The sequence below is a fragment of the Parasteatoda tepidariorum genome, chromosome 7 (genome assembly GCF_043381705.1).
Source record: "Parasteatoda tepidariorum isolate YZ-2023 chromosome 7, CAS_Ptep_4.0, whole genome shotgun sequence".
In the NCBI taxonomy this organism is placed as follows: Eukaryota; Metazoa; Arthropoda; class Arachnida; order Araneae; family Theridiidae; genus Parasteatoda; species Parasteatoda tepidariorum.
The window spans coordinates 39,587,556-39,604,111 of NC_092210.1; the positions used below are offsets into that span (position 1 = coordinate 39,587,556).

General features: G+C 25.8%; 1 protein-coding gene and 1 long non-coding RNA gene across 3 annotated transcripts in view; one reads left to right on the forward strand and one right to left on the reverse strand.

Annotated features, from left to right (window-relative positions):
• The window catches only part of LOC107439448 (enolase-phosphatase E1), a 158,033-nt gene that overhangs the window by 27,165 nt on the left and 114,312 nt on the right, over positions 1-16,556 (forward strand). The window lies entirely within an intron of this gene.
• Positions 284-16,556, reverse strand: part of LOC139426011 (uncharacterized) — a 64,625-nt gene continuing 48,352 nt past the window's right edge. Inside the window, exons 3-4 of the long non-coding RNA XR_011637258.1 lie at positions 15,500-15,710; positions 284-491 (exon numbers count right to left, since the gene is read on the reverse strand). This is a non-coding gene — a long non-coding RNA (uncharacterized lncRNA). The remainder of the gene's footprint in view (positions 492-15,499; positions 15,711-16,556) is intronic.

Genomic DNA, 16,556 nt, shown 5'->3' on the forward strand with positions numbered 1-16,556 from the left:
AAAGTTTATATCTTCTGTGCTCTCATAACAAAGCATCCGAGTCTGGTTGCATTGCATTTCGCATTATCATATTGAATAGTCCTGAGGTGTATTTTATCAACATTTTAAAATTAATTTTTGAGCATTTAAGAATATCTTCTTCAATCAAACCTTCTTGTTAAGTGGAAAAGATTCGGCAAAAGTTGTGCTTTGAAGAATAATTAATTTAACAATTGTTATTAGTGTCACTATTTTAGCCTGATTTTTCTTGATACAATAATGTAAATTTAACTACATATGCCTGATCTTTCATTTATGCACATATGATATACATGTCTTTTATTCTTCTAAATCTTAATTACATTTTTCTGCTCTAGTACAGCTGCTCTACTGTTCTCTTCTTATCTTCTTTTATCTTCTTTCTTATCTTCTTCTTCTTATCTTCTTCTTCTTATCTTCGGGCATTTTTCCGCTTTTTATATGTAAATTAAAACTATTGTGTCGTTTTTCATCTGTAATAAGAAGAAAAAAATTTAAATTAATGCAATTATATGTTAAAAATGAAATTTATCTGAAATGGATGCAAATATACGTTAATAACAATTTATCTAATCTTAATTTTGAAATATTCAAGCAAAACAGTCAAGTAACCATAAATTAGATATTATTCCAACTATTAACTGTATATAGACCCGTTTATTAGCTGATTTTACCTAATACAGTTAAACAACAAAACATTTAACTACACAAGCTAAGCCCATAACAATTTATCTAATTTTAATTTTAAAATATTCAAACAAAACAATCAAATAACCATAAATTAGATATTATTCCAACTATTAACTGTATATAGACCCGTTTATTAGCTGATTTTACCTAATGCGGTTAAACAACAAGAAATTTAACTACATAAGCTAAGCCCACATGATGGACCTACTTAGTTCCATGCAGCTTTGTGAATACCATTACCCAGAAAGCTAATCCACAGATCTTATGGCTGACAAAGCTGGGTTTCGAGTCTTGTGACATTGACACCACAATTTCCATTCCTTTTAACACATAATAAATTTCCAGTGTCCTGCACTTTCAACTCCAATGCCCATTGCCTAACGAAAAGCATTTCTTTTTTTAACGGTTCTGAGAAAATACTTGCCCTAAATTGTTTAAAAAACAGTCTAGTTTTGTATTTATGATGTCTTTACCATGGTAATTGTAAACGGTTTCCTAACCATAAATTTAAAAAATGTTCTTTACCGTAAACCTAACGGTTACTTGGGTGGACAGACTGTATCCGGCTATTTTGCCATAATTTTAGAATGAAAATTCGAACTGTGTATTGAATCAGTTCATTTTGAAGTCTTTTGATATAAAACTTCATTTAAAAAAATGCAGTTCAATACTTAGTTAAAGTAAGAAAATTTTTAAATTAAACGTAAATTCATTTATAAGATCGAAACATTTATGTTCTAACGTATGTACTTGTATTTTGTATGTTCAAATTATTTAGTATTTTTGTATGTTTTGTATTTCACTCATGTTTAATTCCGAACCAGCGGATTAAGTTGAAGTTAAATTTAAAGCCCTAATTTTTATCGTCTAATTAGGAAATAAATAGCGATAAATAGAGTATGAAATATTATCAATGTGTCACAAAACTATTGTATTTACTAGTATTTTTGTATATTCAAATTATTTACTATTTTCTTTTTATGTTTTGTAAGTCATTCATGCTTAACTCCAAACCAGATTGTTCCTAATCGAAAATTTTACTATTAATCTAATTCACAGACTGTTACTGGTTATTTAAAACAATTTTATAATGGACTAAACACATATGAAACTTATATGACTTATATGAGACTAAAATCTTTGCTGAAAATTTATTGCAAAATAAATAAGTATTTTTACTACAGTGTATTTTTTCTAGTTTATTTTAAGGCTAAATTTAATTATTTATACGTCTGAGTTTAAGGTTTTTATATTACACGAAATGAAATACGAAAAAAAATATTTTGAATGCATTTAAATTAGATTTTGTTATGTTTCGTGTAAAAGCGTGGCCTAATGAATTATTCAAAAGTTGCATGACTGGCAGGCAGACATAACAATTCACTTTCACACCCGCACATGTTTGAACTTAACGAATATAAGATGAGTGGTATTTTTAGGATTACATCCAACCTTTCTCACTACAACTCTTTGACAATTGCACTCGTAAATTACGTACTACCTCACGCGAGCAAAAATGAACTAAATATTAATAATTAAAATCAGTAGTGAATTTTGATGTTTGCGAAATTAACATTTAAAGTGAAGCTCAATTTTAAAGGAAATTTGTCTTTTAGTTCTTCTTTTCTCGAATATTTTTCCTTGTAAGGAAAATAATTACTTTTTCTGAAAAAGAAAGCCAGATTACAAACGAGATAATTTGTGTGCTCGCCAATTTCTAATCTATTTTATTGTTAGCATATGCAGTATAAACTAGGAATACTGTTTTGCGTAAAAGAACAAATGCTCTTTAGGCAAACTATTTTAGTTTGATTAGAAAACGTAAGTCATAAGAAATGAAGTAGTGTATAACTTTTTCTTCGCTTTCTTTCTTTTAAAAACTGTTACTGAGTTATAATCAATGGAAAATAAAAAGAAATATTTATTTCTGAAATCAATTCTATATGGTTAATATGTTTAATTGTTAATTACATTGATTTATTTGGTCATTATCAACAATATCCGATTTTTATTTGGTCATTATCAACAATCTTTTCTTTCTTTTAAAATTTTTATGTATTTCATATATAGCTAGAAATAGCTTTTTTTACATATTTCAGTTTTAAGTGCATTATATTATTTGCATGTTTCTACTATTTTTATTTTGGATAATAATCATTTATACGAAACAATTTAGGATTTTCTTTCTCTAAATATTTTTTAACAAATTAATATATATATATTGTTGAAAGCTTATCACAATTATTATTATTAATTTCATTTCGCTAAATGCGCAACAAAAATTATTATAAAACATTATTAAAATTTTAATTTGATAATTATTAATATATGAAAAAAATTCGTTGTATTAAACTTAAATTTTAAAAAAGGTTGTTTTTTGAAGGATTTTTTTAAATAAATTTTCTATTCGTTTAACATGTACTAACAGCAAATTTTTGTGCCTTCACCACAAATTTAGTCTAATATATTTCCTGTAATACGTGGACAAAAGATTCGAGTACCATATTTGGGCTATGAGGTTCTAAGAGGTTCTTTGGCTCATGTTGTCTATGTAATTAAATGGGAGGCTTGTTAGTTTTACTTACGAACAACTCCTCATGAGTTTGCCCCTTTGACAACGCTTGTCTTTATAGTTGAATTCAAAGTTAGAAAAAAAAGAGAAATGTTATCTTGTCTTAAGTAACAATAAAGTAAAAGTAATAATAAAGTAATTGAAAAGGGAATAAATTATTATCTGTAAAAAATATATATATTTCAGATCAAGTAACGATGACTGCGGCACAATCATGGGAATCTGGTAGTAAAACAAGCTGCTGAGTACAGTGCTTCAAATCATTCATAAAAATATGTTTATACATATAAGAATGCATATCTCAGTTTATAGTCGAGTTTTTTTTTTTAATATTTTCAATTAAAAAAATTCTTTGGCCTTTTTATTATACGTATTTCTCTAAGAAGAGAAAGAACATTTATGCATAGTTAGTATTTTAAATATTATTAATGCTATCATCAAGCTAAAGTTAACTGATCTTCTTTTCATAAAATAATAATAAAGCTCTTTTCATAAAACAATCGTCTGCTATAAAAACCAATGCAATTAAAAATGGTATACAACATTTTATCGATGCTTATATTAATATATAATTTACCAAACTAAAACTAAGATATATTTCTATACAAAAGTATATACTAATATGAAAATTTATACGTTTTAAACTATTAAGAGCAATCATCTTAAAAACATTAAAAAAAAGTAACGTCACAATTTCATCAAATCACGAAGTGGTTCTCAGAAAAATATTCGCCAATGGAAATCCCGGGAAAATTGGCGTGCAAAAAAGAGTTTTTTCAACACGGTATAGAAAGAGAAGAAATTCTTTTTTTTTCTTCTTTTTTTTTTAATTTAGTGCTTATATTTAAGAATATCACGCACATTTACTGGCAATTTCACTCAGTTTCGAAAAACCAAACGATCAACTATGGCAGTGAAATATAAGGTAATTTCTCATGCTTACATTGGAGAAAGTATGCTTCTGTTTCACTATTTTAGTTATAATAGAATGATATAAAAGTACTCAGTTCTTAATTAGCATCAGAGTAGTTGGAAATAATAGTTTATTTTTCATTTTTCTCCAATTTGTTTCCAAAATGATATTCTCATTATTTGTAAATTAAATTTTTCAAAATATTTTAAATGAAAATCAAAATAATTACAGCGTAAAAATCATAATTTGGTAATTGATGTTACGATTTGTTTATATCTTCAATTGGATTCATTTATAGTTTAAATAAAGACGACTAATTATTTAACAAAATGTTTTGCTGGTTTTTTAATGAAATACAAATCATTTATCTTGCTAAAGCAAGTTATTAAGTTAAAAAATTTAGCAACATGTCTGATATATTTTAAATGCCATGATCTTATTTTAATAATAAATACGAAACATGTTATTTAATGTAATAGAAATATTATTGTTATCATAGTGGATTTATTGTAAATATTTCATTCTGTTAGCAATGTAATATAAAGTCGAAAAGAGAAGTGGAATTTGATTAGTCAAAAGAAATGGAACAACTTGAAACAATATTGCCAAATATCCTGAACTTCTTTTGATATCCTATCGATACGCCATTGGTATATTTCATAAACTATTCCTGGAGAATATATAGAATGCTTTTTTATTATATTATCATTTTAAACTTAATCAAAAGTGTGAGCTATCAACACATTTCAAAAAGTGTTTGGAATTTTAAGTTCATATAATTTATTAAAGCTGAAGATATTTATTGAAACTCAGCTGAAGCAATCATGACCACCATCAGTAAAACTCTTCTACCAGACGCTAATGTTCCCAAATGAAACATACTTAAAAACGCCCTTAATTTTTTTTACTCATTTTTTATTTATTTTGTTGTCTTCAGATACTTTTTAGAAGTGAACTAATCGAATTTTAATTTTTCTCACTATTTGAGACATTATAAAAGGCTTTATAATTTTATGTAATAAATAATAGCAAAAGTTTCAATAGTTTTGTCTATCGGACCTTCTTAAAAAAGAGAAAAAAACATGAAATAAAATTGGAATTAGGAGGAAAATACGTTCTGAAAAAAAATTTTGTAATTTAATTTATATTTACTGCAATTTAAAACTACGATGATTGATACATTGTTTATTTTTATGTTTGCGTGCGAATGTAACATTGTTTGCTTTTTATCAATGTTATTGTTGTTGTAAAATAAAAATATGTTTGGTGCTTTTAGGGGTAATGAGTAGTAAATATAATAGATGTACTGCTTATGAACTATTCCAAATTAGTAAGTAAGTTTGTAATTACGGAAACTTTTTTGCTGAGAGCTTAAGCACTTATTAAACTAGGGTTACTTTATTTATGTGAATTAAAATGTAAAATTAAAATGCAATTTTATTTTTCATACGAAAATTGCGCAAAGAAAACAAAACATAAATTACTCACAAAATCAATAAATGTCTGTTAACTTAAAATGTATTTTATTTAGTTTGGAAATAGTTCTCATATTTGAGAAACTCTAATTTATCTTTTATGCGATATTGTAAAAAAGGAGAATTTCTGAATTACGAGAACTAATAACTCTGAATTACGAGAACTTGTTTAATAAAAGTTCCTTTGGTTGCTTAATTAAATAAGTGGCAAGGATACTTTGAAATTAACTTCACATTATGAATTTAAATAAAATATATTTAAACTTGGTATTGCAAACAGTTTCGTTTATGTTTTTAAATGATATCTATATTTGTTACTATTTTAAAAATTTAGGAATAATTATTGAAATATATTTTAAAGCTTTATGAAATACTAGGAAGGAAATTCAATCAAAAATAAATCACATATACTTTTAATTGCTATAAAGCAGCAATATTTTCTTTAAATACAATTTTTTAATATAGAAAATAATCTCATACATGATTATGAGATAAATTTATTTGTTCAAAAACAATTACAGTTTACTATTAGAGCATGCAATTGTAATTAAAAATAACTAATGAATGTTTTTCCTGATTTCCAGTACGTAATTTATGCATAGATTTCTTTCACTTAAAAAAATGGAAATATGTATTTATCTTTAAAAAATTAAGTATATTTTCTTAAAAAATTTAATGAAAGTATTATTTTTCTAAAAAATTAAAACTAACTGAAGTATGATCAGGATTTCATTTCAAATTAATGTGAACAAAAATGTAAATTTTATATGGAAAAAAAATTATTACTTTTATGTGCAAATATATCTTTTCGAAATCGTTTGCGTCCCTTTAAAGAAAGTTAGAGAAATGTATACCTCGTTAGTTAAACAAATTCATATTAATAAATTCGAACAATGCAAAAATTTTCTTAAACACAGCACAAGGAACAAATAATATATTTTTGCAAAAAAATGCATTTCTATATTTTTTAAATATTTTTGACTCTATGCTTTATTATATCGATGCAACTTTAAACTAGAAAAACGCAAAAAAATAATAACAGTCTAAATAAAAAAATAATTTTTTACATAATAAATTTTTTATTCAATGTCCTGCATTTTAAAAAGGATATAAAAAATATGATTCCTGTTTCAAATGCTTTCTAAAAGTAAGTATGTTTATACGTAGTTGTTCATTGTTATATTAAAATAAACAGCTCATTAATAATTTTAGGAACCTATATAACTTGCATAACTTTAACACATATGAAATTTATGGTATTTTATGGTGTTTATATTTTAAATACGAATTAATTTTTCAAATTTTATTCAAATTTTAAAGAACTTAAAACCTTTAATAAAAAATAACATAAATAAATTTTTCTTCATTAAACTCATTTCCTTCCATAAAACTCATTTCAATCATTCAGCACATCTACTTAATTACACTACCCGTTACTTCCATTGATAAATTGTTTTCATTATTTAGAATATTGACTTTCAAGTTGTTTGATTTGTTTTTATGAAAATAATTTGGTAAACTACACCAATGTTACCTTTATATTTAATATGGCTCAATAACAAGTGCTATGACTGTCCGCGATTTACATTCTGAAACTGTGAATATTCAGAGATTTATATTCTAAGACCATCAATTTACAAAGTACTACTTTTCCTTTAACTGTTGGTTCCATAAATTTTGCTATATCATCAAATTATATGAAAAAGGAATTTGAAGAGACACTTTAAGTTTTTCAAAACTATGTCAAAATACTGCTAAATTAATTTTTTGTGTAGATTTTCAAATTTAGTAACCATATTAATTTTCAAGCTAAATTTCTATTCTTTAATCTACTGACAATTGATTGCCATATTGATTAATAAAAAGAATTAATAAAATAATAATGCAAAATAATAATATAAATTTTAAGCATAAATTAGTGATAAAATAATAAATTTTTCTTTGCAAAATATATATGGAAATCTGATATCTGAAACGCTTTTATTTTAAATATGATATTAAACTGAAGGCATAAGCTGAGCCAGAAAATATTTCTGCAGACGGTATTTTGATAATTCTAAATAATTTATGTTTGTTTATACTTTAACAATAGAAATTTAGCTTATTACAGCTATTAATGCTGAAAACTTTATAAGGAAACAAAATACATTAAAAACTGTGAGAAATGAACAATTCTAATGAAATATATGAAAATTTAGTAACCTTTTTTTTTAAGACGAATTAACAAAACTGAAAAATCCAATTTTAATCTAATTAAGGAATTTTCGACGCATGTTGCGAATAATACAATAAATGGAGGAGAAACATGCCTATAAAATAAAATAAGTGAGGAAAACCCAACATTTTATCAATTATTTTCCAACATTCTATCCTTTTTTTGTAGTAACATAATTATAGCATAAGATACAATTTACATAGAATTTTTTGTTCGCATTTCATTTCATATTTGTTCAATTTTACTTTAAGTTAAATTTATTTTTTTAGTGAATATAGTAAGTGAGGCACATTCATATTAATTTACTCATGTAGCTCAAATATTTTAAACATATTTCAATATTTTAATGGTATATTAACAATACTATATTTTTCTCTATTATTCCAAAGTTTAAAAATTCTGAAAATTGGATTGTAATTCTGAAATTTGGATTGTAATTTATTACCTATTTCTGTATTTTGAAAAGTAAATTTTGAATAACCTACTTGAACCTAGATATCAAATCGTCCTGTAGATATTTATTTAAGTAAATTCAGCTTTCAAAGCACAAATGATGTTCTTTCAAAGTACAAATGATGTTTATTTGATTTATTTCACTTTATATAATTTTGTAATACAATACGGTACTAGTACCACATCTTTCTGTAAAACGTAAAATTAACATTACGGGAATCAAAAAATCGACCTCTCTCCTGAGGACAATTTCTTTTTTCAAATAGTGGATTCCCACATATATTAAGGGTGAAAAGTGTGTTAAAAGAAAATCGTGTTTTTCTGAAGTTATACTTCTTATGCGACTTCCAACAAGGTTGCGTTAAACGTTCAACGCTACATTTTTATTGGGCGGGAAATCACGTGGTAGGATCCAGTTTTCCCTCATTCATTTCCATATTGTTTTGGTTCTCACTAGCATAAAAATAATAAAAGTCATAAAAGTATTGATTTTCTATAAATATTTTTTTAGTTTGATTTGATGCACATATAATTTAATAGGATAGTATTTTATATTTTCAAATTTAGTGGATAACAATTGTGAAAAATGAGTGAAAACAAGCCCACGGACAATGCGACGGATTTAAGGTTATGTCAAGATTGTGAGAAAAGAAGTTGTCTCTTGTGAATATCAATTGATTGTTAGGTTTTCTCTTTTGAAATTACATTATGACGCATTCACATACATTATTAATACAAATACATCTTCCATGGCGAGACGATGAGGCAACAAGCACTTCCACTGGTTCAAGAGGTCCACAAGGGAAAAATGCACAATATTACCGTTATTACAGAGCACGGAAGCGAGCGGAGCAGGAAAAAGAGTCGTTGAATAGAACTAGAGATCCTTCTACGACTGCTGATTCTTCCACAATTAACGTCGCAGGTTACGAAGTTTAACTTCTTCCGCGCGGAGGGACTGCATGCACTATTTTTCTTCAGAGAAAGCAGCAAGGTCTTGCTTATGATTTCGTAATTTAAAATCATTGCATGGAAAAATTCATTATCACATTTAAATTTTGATCGTTGGACGAATTAAGAAGTCTAAATAGCACGAAAAAAATTTAACCATTACTTTAAAAGGTACTAAAAAGAGTTAGGTTTTCTTTCATTTTTTGTTCTTCCCCTATGTGGAGTATACACGGAAAAAAAATCCGGTAAAATATACCGTATGTTATTGACCTTTCTGATAGAAAAAGAAATCTGTTTAAAAAAATATATGGTATTTAAACAATTTATTTGATAATTATTCCATTTACAGCTAACCGGAAATTCTGATTTTCAAAATTTTAGCTCTTATTTATTCTTTTATTCTTTTATATATATGTATATTTATTCTTTTTAAAACATATTTTTTTAAAAAAATATGAAAATAAAATTTAAATTTAACCGAATAAATAGTTTTTATACTATATTCGGAGATATCATGCTTTAATTACCAAATTTTTTTCTTAACAATACTTTTTTTTACCATGGTAAATTTAACCTTTCGATGATAATTTTTTTGGAGATTTTAACCTAGAATATTACGATTTATGCACTGAGAAACAAATTCCGGAAAAATTACCGTACTGTATGATAATGATAAAAAAAACATAGTTATGGTAATAAAACAAAAATGTACCGTAACTAAACCATTCATTTGGTAATTTTAACCTTTCAACGGTATTGTATTCCAATATTTCTATTTCCTCGTTAAATTTCCATTTTCCATAAAAATGCAACCTTTAGAGAAAAATATGTCTTTTTGTACTTTTTAAACGTGCTACACATTATTTCATTACATTCTTAATACTTGTCTTAATATAACTATTATCAATTTCCTCAAAAATATATGTATTAAACCTTTTTTTTAAATGCTATACATTTTAGAGTTTATTACTTTTAAGAAAACTAAGAATAATTTTAGTCTTATTTTTAAAACTATTTTTTCAAACTCATTTTAAATTTCAGAAAGATATTTTAAAATTATTTGTTGCGAATTCTGAAAGCTAAAATTGTTTCCACGTCGCACAGACAGGTAAAATATATAACTTCATTTTCAAGTTAAAATCTAAATGACTCTTGGAAATAGTTTTCGGAAAAAAAAGCATTAAATCCAAACAAATTGCTTTCATTTTTTTCGATTTAGATTTTGTAACCATTTTCTTTTTTCCTCTTCTTTCCATTTTTCGGAGATTATTCAAACAGAAACAAATTTCTTGAAAGTCATTTACCGGTTTAATAAATAAAGTTAAAGCGTATACTCCAGGAGTTATACGCTTCCACTTTATATAACATTTCCAAAATTGAACTATTACTTTGGAAGCCATACTTACACACTGTTTCCGAAAACGAAGTTTTAAAATAGTTTTTTTTTTCTTAGATAGAGGTAAATTTGGCGAGAATTTTAGCTATTTTTGTTTTTTAATATTTTTTTATAAAGCTTCTTCGAAGATTATTTTTTGTTTTTCAATGCATAAAAGCAATTTTTTGCAGTCACTATATTTGCATTTTTGTTTTGAAAGTTAAGACGCTGTATTTTGTATAATTTATTTTTACAAATAGAACCTTAAATATGAGAAATATGACTAAGATTATGTTATTTTTTTGTAATAGAATGTGTACATTATTTATAATAAATTTTTTTTTTACTACAAACACTTTTTTTATTAACTAGGTAACATCAAATTGTTGTGGTAAAAGAATGGTAGTTAACAATTTTATTTTATGATTTTTAAGTACTTTAAGTATAATAGATACTGGAGAAAAGAAATAAATAATTAGAATAATTTTATAGAATACTTTCAATAAGAATATTTTAAATGAAAGCATTATAAAAATGAAAGCTTTATACTATGTTATAATATTTTTTGCTACTCATTCTCTTAAGTTGTTTAGTATATAAATTGTTTCTTTTTAAATTATGATTTAATAACAAGCATTTAATCTAAAACTATCTCTTATTTTTTTTAAATGGAGACTCCTAATATCAATTTCATTTATTGCAGCAATTTTTCTTTATTATTTGCAAATGCTGCGTCAATTACTTATGTAAATCCAGTCCCATGACAAATGAATTCGGAAACAAGGATTTAAGTAAAATAGTAATCAGTACTTTTCAAGTAATCAGTACTTTTGCTAATCCAACTTGTCGTTTTAATTTTAAGTAACAATAAAATATAAACCTCAAATCATTGCTTGGTTGTTTCGTATCAATTTCTAGTTGGTCGTTTCATATTTTTAATTTTAAAATGAAAACTATTAAAAAGAAATTCTCAGCTATTTTATTATATTACTTAAACCCCTTTCTTACATTCTACGAACCGTATGTACCCTGTGAATATACGTTCTACAGATCTAACATGTTTTCCGATTGAAGCTTTCAGCCTACTTGACAAAACCTACATATTATCCAATTCCATAGTTTCATTAACAAATACCAGTATCAGTATGTTGTACTGCTTATGTTTTCATATTTAGGTGTATTAAATGTTCTATTTTCTATATTTTAACTTCACTTTTTCTTAACTCTTTTGGAGGGCCAGCTTACTTCGACACTAAGGGGAGATAGCCCCTTGTAGTATTCAAATATATATTTTTTCATATTTTGTTTTCAATATTTCATTATTTTTTGCTTATATTTAATTGAATAAATGTATGAAAATTTAATCATGCATATACACTTTTTTATCTCTATCTTTAGAACTTTTATTTCATTAAAAAAAAACTATGGTCTTGTGGTCAAAACTATGGATTAAATTTACCCTATTTTTTAACTCCTCAGTATTCTTGTAAAATATTTCATTCCATGAGACAATATGTAATTTCAGAACAAATCATCGCCTTTTATCACATTAACTTAATTTTGAACTCAACTAATCAATATTCCAAAAGTGATAGACGTTTTTAAAAATTAAAATAAAATGAAGATACTTAATTCAGAAAACAGAGAATTTCTTATTAAGAATTAACATAATTTTTACAAAATTTGTAAAAAGATCTTGCTTTTAGCTGAAAAAACTAAGTTGCTAACAATTATCATTTGTTGCAAAAAACGTGGCACAATATGAGAAAAGAAAAAGTAATTTTTTTAAATGATTCTTTTGAAATTATATTTCATTTGAAATGATCTCACATGCATTAAACATGCAGCTTTCTTACTTTTCTCAGTTAACTATGGCATCTGTTAAGGAATTTTATTGCTAGCTCCCCTACTCCTTATTGCTTTCAATTGTAACAGGACACGATTGTAACAGAGCAAAAATTTCGAGTATCGGGCTCAAGATTTGGTTTCTAGGTGGCGCACTAGGAGCATTTAATAAATCTACATGTACACCCCTGCTGGCAACCATTTTTATGTCCTTTTGAAAGAGTTACATCACAAAAGATATTTTCACGCTACGTAAGTACTTTTTTTGGTATTGGAATATTATATTGTAACAAAGTAATTTTGTTTAAACAAATAAAAATTATTAACCGAATATGTAAGTGGACACCTTAATTAACATTTCAACAAAAAAAAGATTAGTTTTGTTAATTAACTAGCATTGTTTTTAACAAATGAAGCTGAAATGGCGTCTTGGGGACGATTGTAACATCTGAAAATAAATAATCTTATGTTTACAAACCATTACTTAACTCTTTAAGAACCACCAATAGTTTCCTATATCATTTATATAATATTACATGCTCATTATTATTTTTACTCCTAAAATATCACTACTATTTTGATCAATAAAAAAATATATCACAACTATGATAATATGTATAATTAACTATGTTTTAGTTGAATTTATGATCTGTTACAATTGACCCCGTAAGTGGGGACAATTGTAACAAGTGCACGACTGTCAAAAATTGTTAATAACTAATATAATAACATTTAAAATAAGGTTTTTTTTTTCTAGTAGAGGATAGTCTACTTTACTCGTCTGCCAATTAATACTAATAATATATCGGATTTTTTGTTAGTTAAAAATAGTTAAGTAAAAAATGTTACAATTGACCCCACTCTCCCCTACTTTTCTTTTTCTTCCTTTTCTTCTTTCATTAATTTTTAAAAAAAAATTAGGCTACTTTTGGTGCATACAATGTGCAGCTTGATTAAAAAATGCCTATGTACCCAAAAGTCTAAAAAAAGTAACCACACCAATGAATTGCAAAGATAACTTCACTATGCAAATCGTACTTATTAACTTAGTCACATATGAAAATCTAAGGAGTTTAAAAAAAAAGTCATTAATCATTTTTTACTCATGAAAGATCTCTTCGCAAGATTACATAAAATTTACTTTTGTAACAATTCAAATACTTCCAACTAAAAGAAGAAAAAAAAATAACTTTCTTAGAGAAATTCAGATAAGGCTTTCATATGGGTTTTTCGTGTTAAATTTGCTTTTGGTAACATTTTCTTTTATCTTATTCCTCCATGCAAATGTTCAAGCAAAAATAGAGATTTTTTTCTCCTCGAGGGATTTAAAAACTGCTAGATATGCGTAGATATTCTTAAAGTCAACGTTATGCGCTCTAGAAAAGGAAAAAGAAAAGGCGCTTTGCGATCCATAGCTATTTCACCAAGTAGAACCCATGGGTAGGATTTAAGGATTTAATACATCTGCATACACGCAATTGATGTAAACTATGGTTATGGATGAAAAATCCTTGCTCGAGGGTTATGCGTTAGATAAACATTGCTATTGAGCTCAGATGCTTAATGTTTATATTTAATATGCTGAAATTATTTATCTACATTCTAGAATTTCAAAGGAAATAGGAGCCATTTAGGCGAGATAGTTTAAAAATTTTTCGTATCTAGACAATATTTTAAAATAAATTGCTCAAGTTAAAAAAAAATTGCAAGGGCTTTATTAGGGATATTTTTAATCTCTGTAATAATACATTCTCTTTCGTATAAACAATGCTTTGAGTTTTACGGTTTCAGTAGGCACCGATGACCCAATGAACAATGCGTAAAACAATTATTTATCTGCTTTTGTTATTTATTCAAATTATGTATCCCTCAAAAATAATATAAAAAATATTTAAAAGAATATGTTTATTCTTAGGTTTTTATTTTTTACATACAATGCAATGTCCTATAAGTGCTGTCATTCAGTTTATTTAAGTGATTGGATTACTTTAAGTCATTTTACAGAGAAAACTTAGGACGCTAATTTTAGTATTTTTGTCTTTAGTTTTGTTGTTAACATCCCCTTAGTTGCGTGCTTTATTAAAATTTATATTTACATGTTTTAATGTCTGATATTTGAAGATGTGTTCATAAGCTTTTACTTATATTTAACATATTATCATCATAAATCTGTATGTTTTGCAACTTTCTTCCGTAAACTGGTATTATAAAGTTAAACTCCTTATAAACATTCTTAAACATTAACTCAAACAGTGCTTTGATGTTTGGATTAATTCATGGTTTATATTTATACTTTGATATTTTCAACAGTTTTAAATTTATTGTTGTTTACTGTAATTCAAAGAAAATGTAGAGTACTTTGAATGCTTTGACGATATTGTATTACTGTCTTCCAAACTTAAGTCATATTTATCCTTATAATTAGTTATCTAAAAATATTTTAAATGCTTTATGATGAAATAATTATCAATTGATGATTTAATTATTTGTTATTATTCTGAATCACTTTTTCATTGTTAGAAATGTGCTTGTTAGAAATGTTGCTTAGAATTGTTATGTGCATTGTTAGAAATTGTTTTGTGCATTGTTAGAAATGTTGCTTAGAAATGTTCATCATTTTATTATTATCTCTATTTTCTTAGTTTAAATTTTTATAATGCTTTTAAATTTCAATCAAACAATATGTATTAAGGAATTCTCTTATTTTACAGTAACTTCATGCTTTACACTTATAAAGTTATTAAATTGGAACTTAATGGCATGACTTTACACAATACTAACCTTAAATAAAACGATGCAAGCTTCTCTCAACTTCAAAACTATTCAATTTTTTAAATAAAAGATTTTCCACATTTTCCTCTATCTTTAAAATAATATTTTTCAAAAAAAAAAAGAAACAGTTTTCTTCAGAATTTAAAACCATACTTTATACCTTTGAAACAAAGTTTTTTTTTACACTTTTGAAAGTTAGAAAAATATTCTTAACTAATACCTGTCACACCCAGTTGAACGGCAATGAAAGTTTGTCTCTTTTGAAAAGAAAGCTCGACTATATTGACAGACAGTCCCCGAATGGAACGTCATGTACTAAAGAAGAAGAATTACTTCGGCGAACCTCATATGGGATATTGACACTTTTCTCTTTATATCTGATCAATATTTCAGGAAATATCAAACTTGAATTTAATGGCTTTAAAAAGTATCTGAAAAAATGAAAGATCAAGGATTTATTATATAATGATCTATTATATAATAATTTATTATATATTAATTTATTATATAATAATTTAATATATAATAATTTATTTTTGTAATCGTAGTCATATTTATAATTGCTTAAAAATCAATGCTGGTTTAGATTATTTGAGTCATTCATCTTGATTCTTTTTAATGTTTCATTAATACAGACTTTAATGTTTCATAAGTGTTGGTACAGACTTTACACATTAATTCTGTAACAATAAAATGATGATATTTGCTGAACATTTTCTTAAAAGAAAAAAACTACTTAGTAGATACCAAGATATGTAATTTAGAAACAATTTATTCAAAACTACACAGTAAAAAAATCCTGTAAGATAACAGTATAAAGTAGTGGCACTTTGAGTGCCAGTACTGTAAAACTGTTAAAATATATATTCAATTATTTAACTGTAATAGTTCGCTCTTTGAGCTTGTCCATACCCCGTTTTAAAGAAATATTAACAGCAGAAGTTTTCGGAATTTTTAACAATCTAGGAGGGTAAAATTTTTCTTCTGAGGAATTTACTGGCATGAAAATACTGCGCGGCAGCTTATACTGGCATGAAATACATACACAGCAGCTCATACTGGCATGAAAATACTGCAATGCTACTAAGAATACCGGAGGAGTTAAAAGTAGATCTTGTGATTTGATTTCAATAAGGTATTATTTTTAAGCATATAATTGTGCAACGTGACCGTCGCTATGCATGATTATGCAGTCACAAATTATCTTGAACTAAATAGTTTGACCAACAACTTATTGTACAATTCGATCCTTGCTACGCATGATTATTGAGACTGTT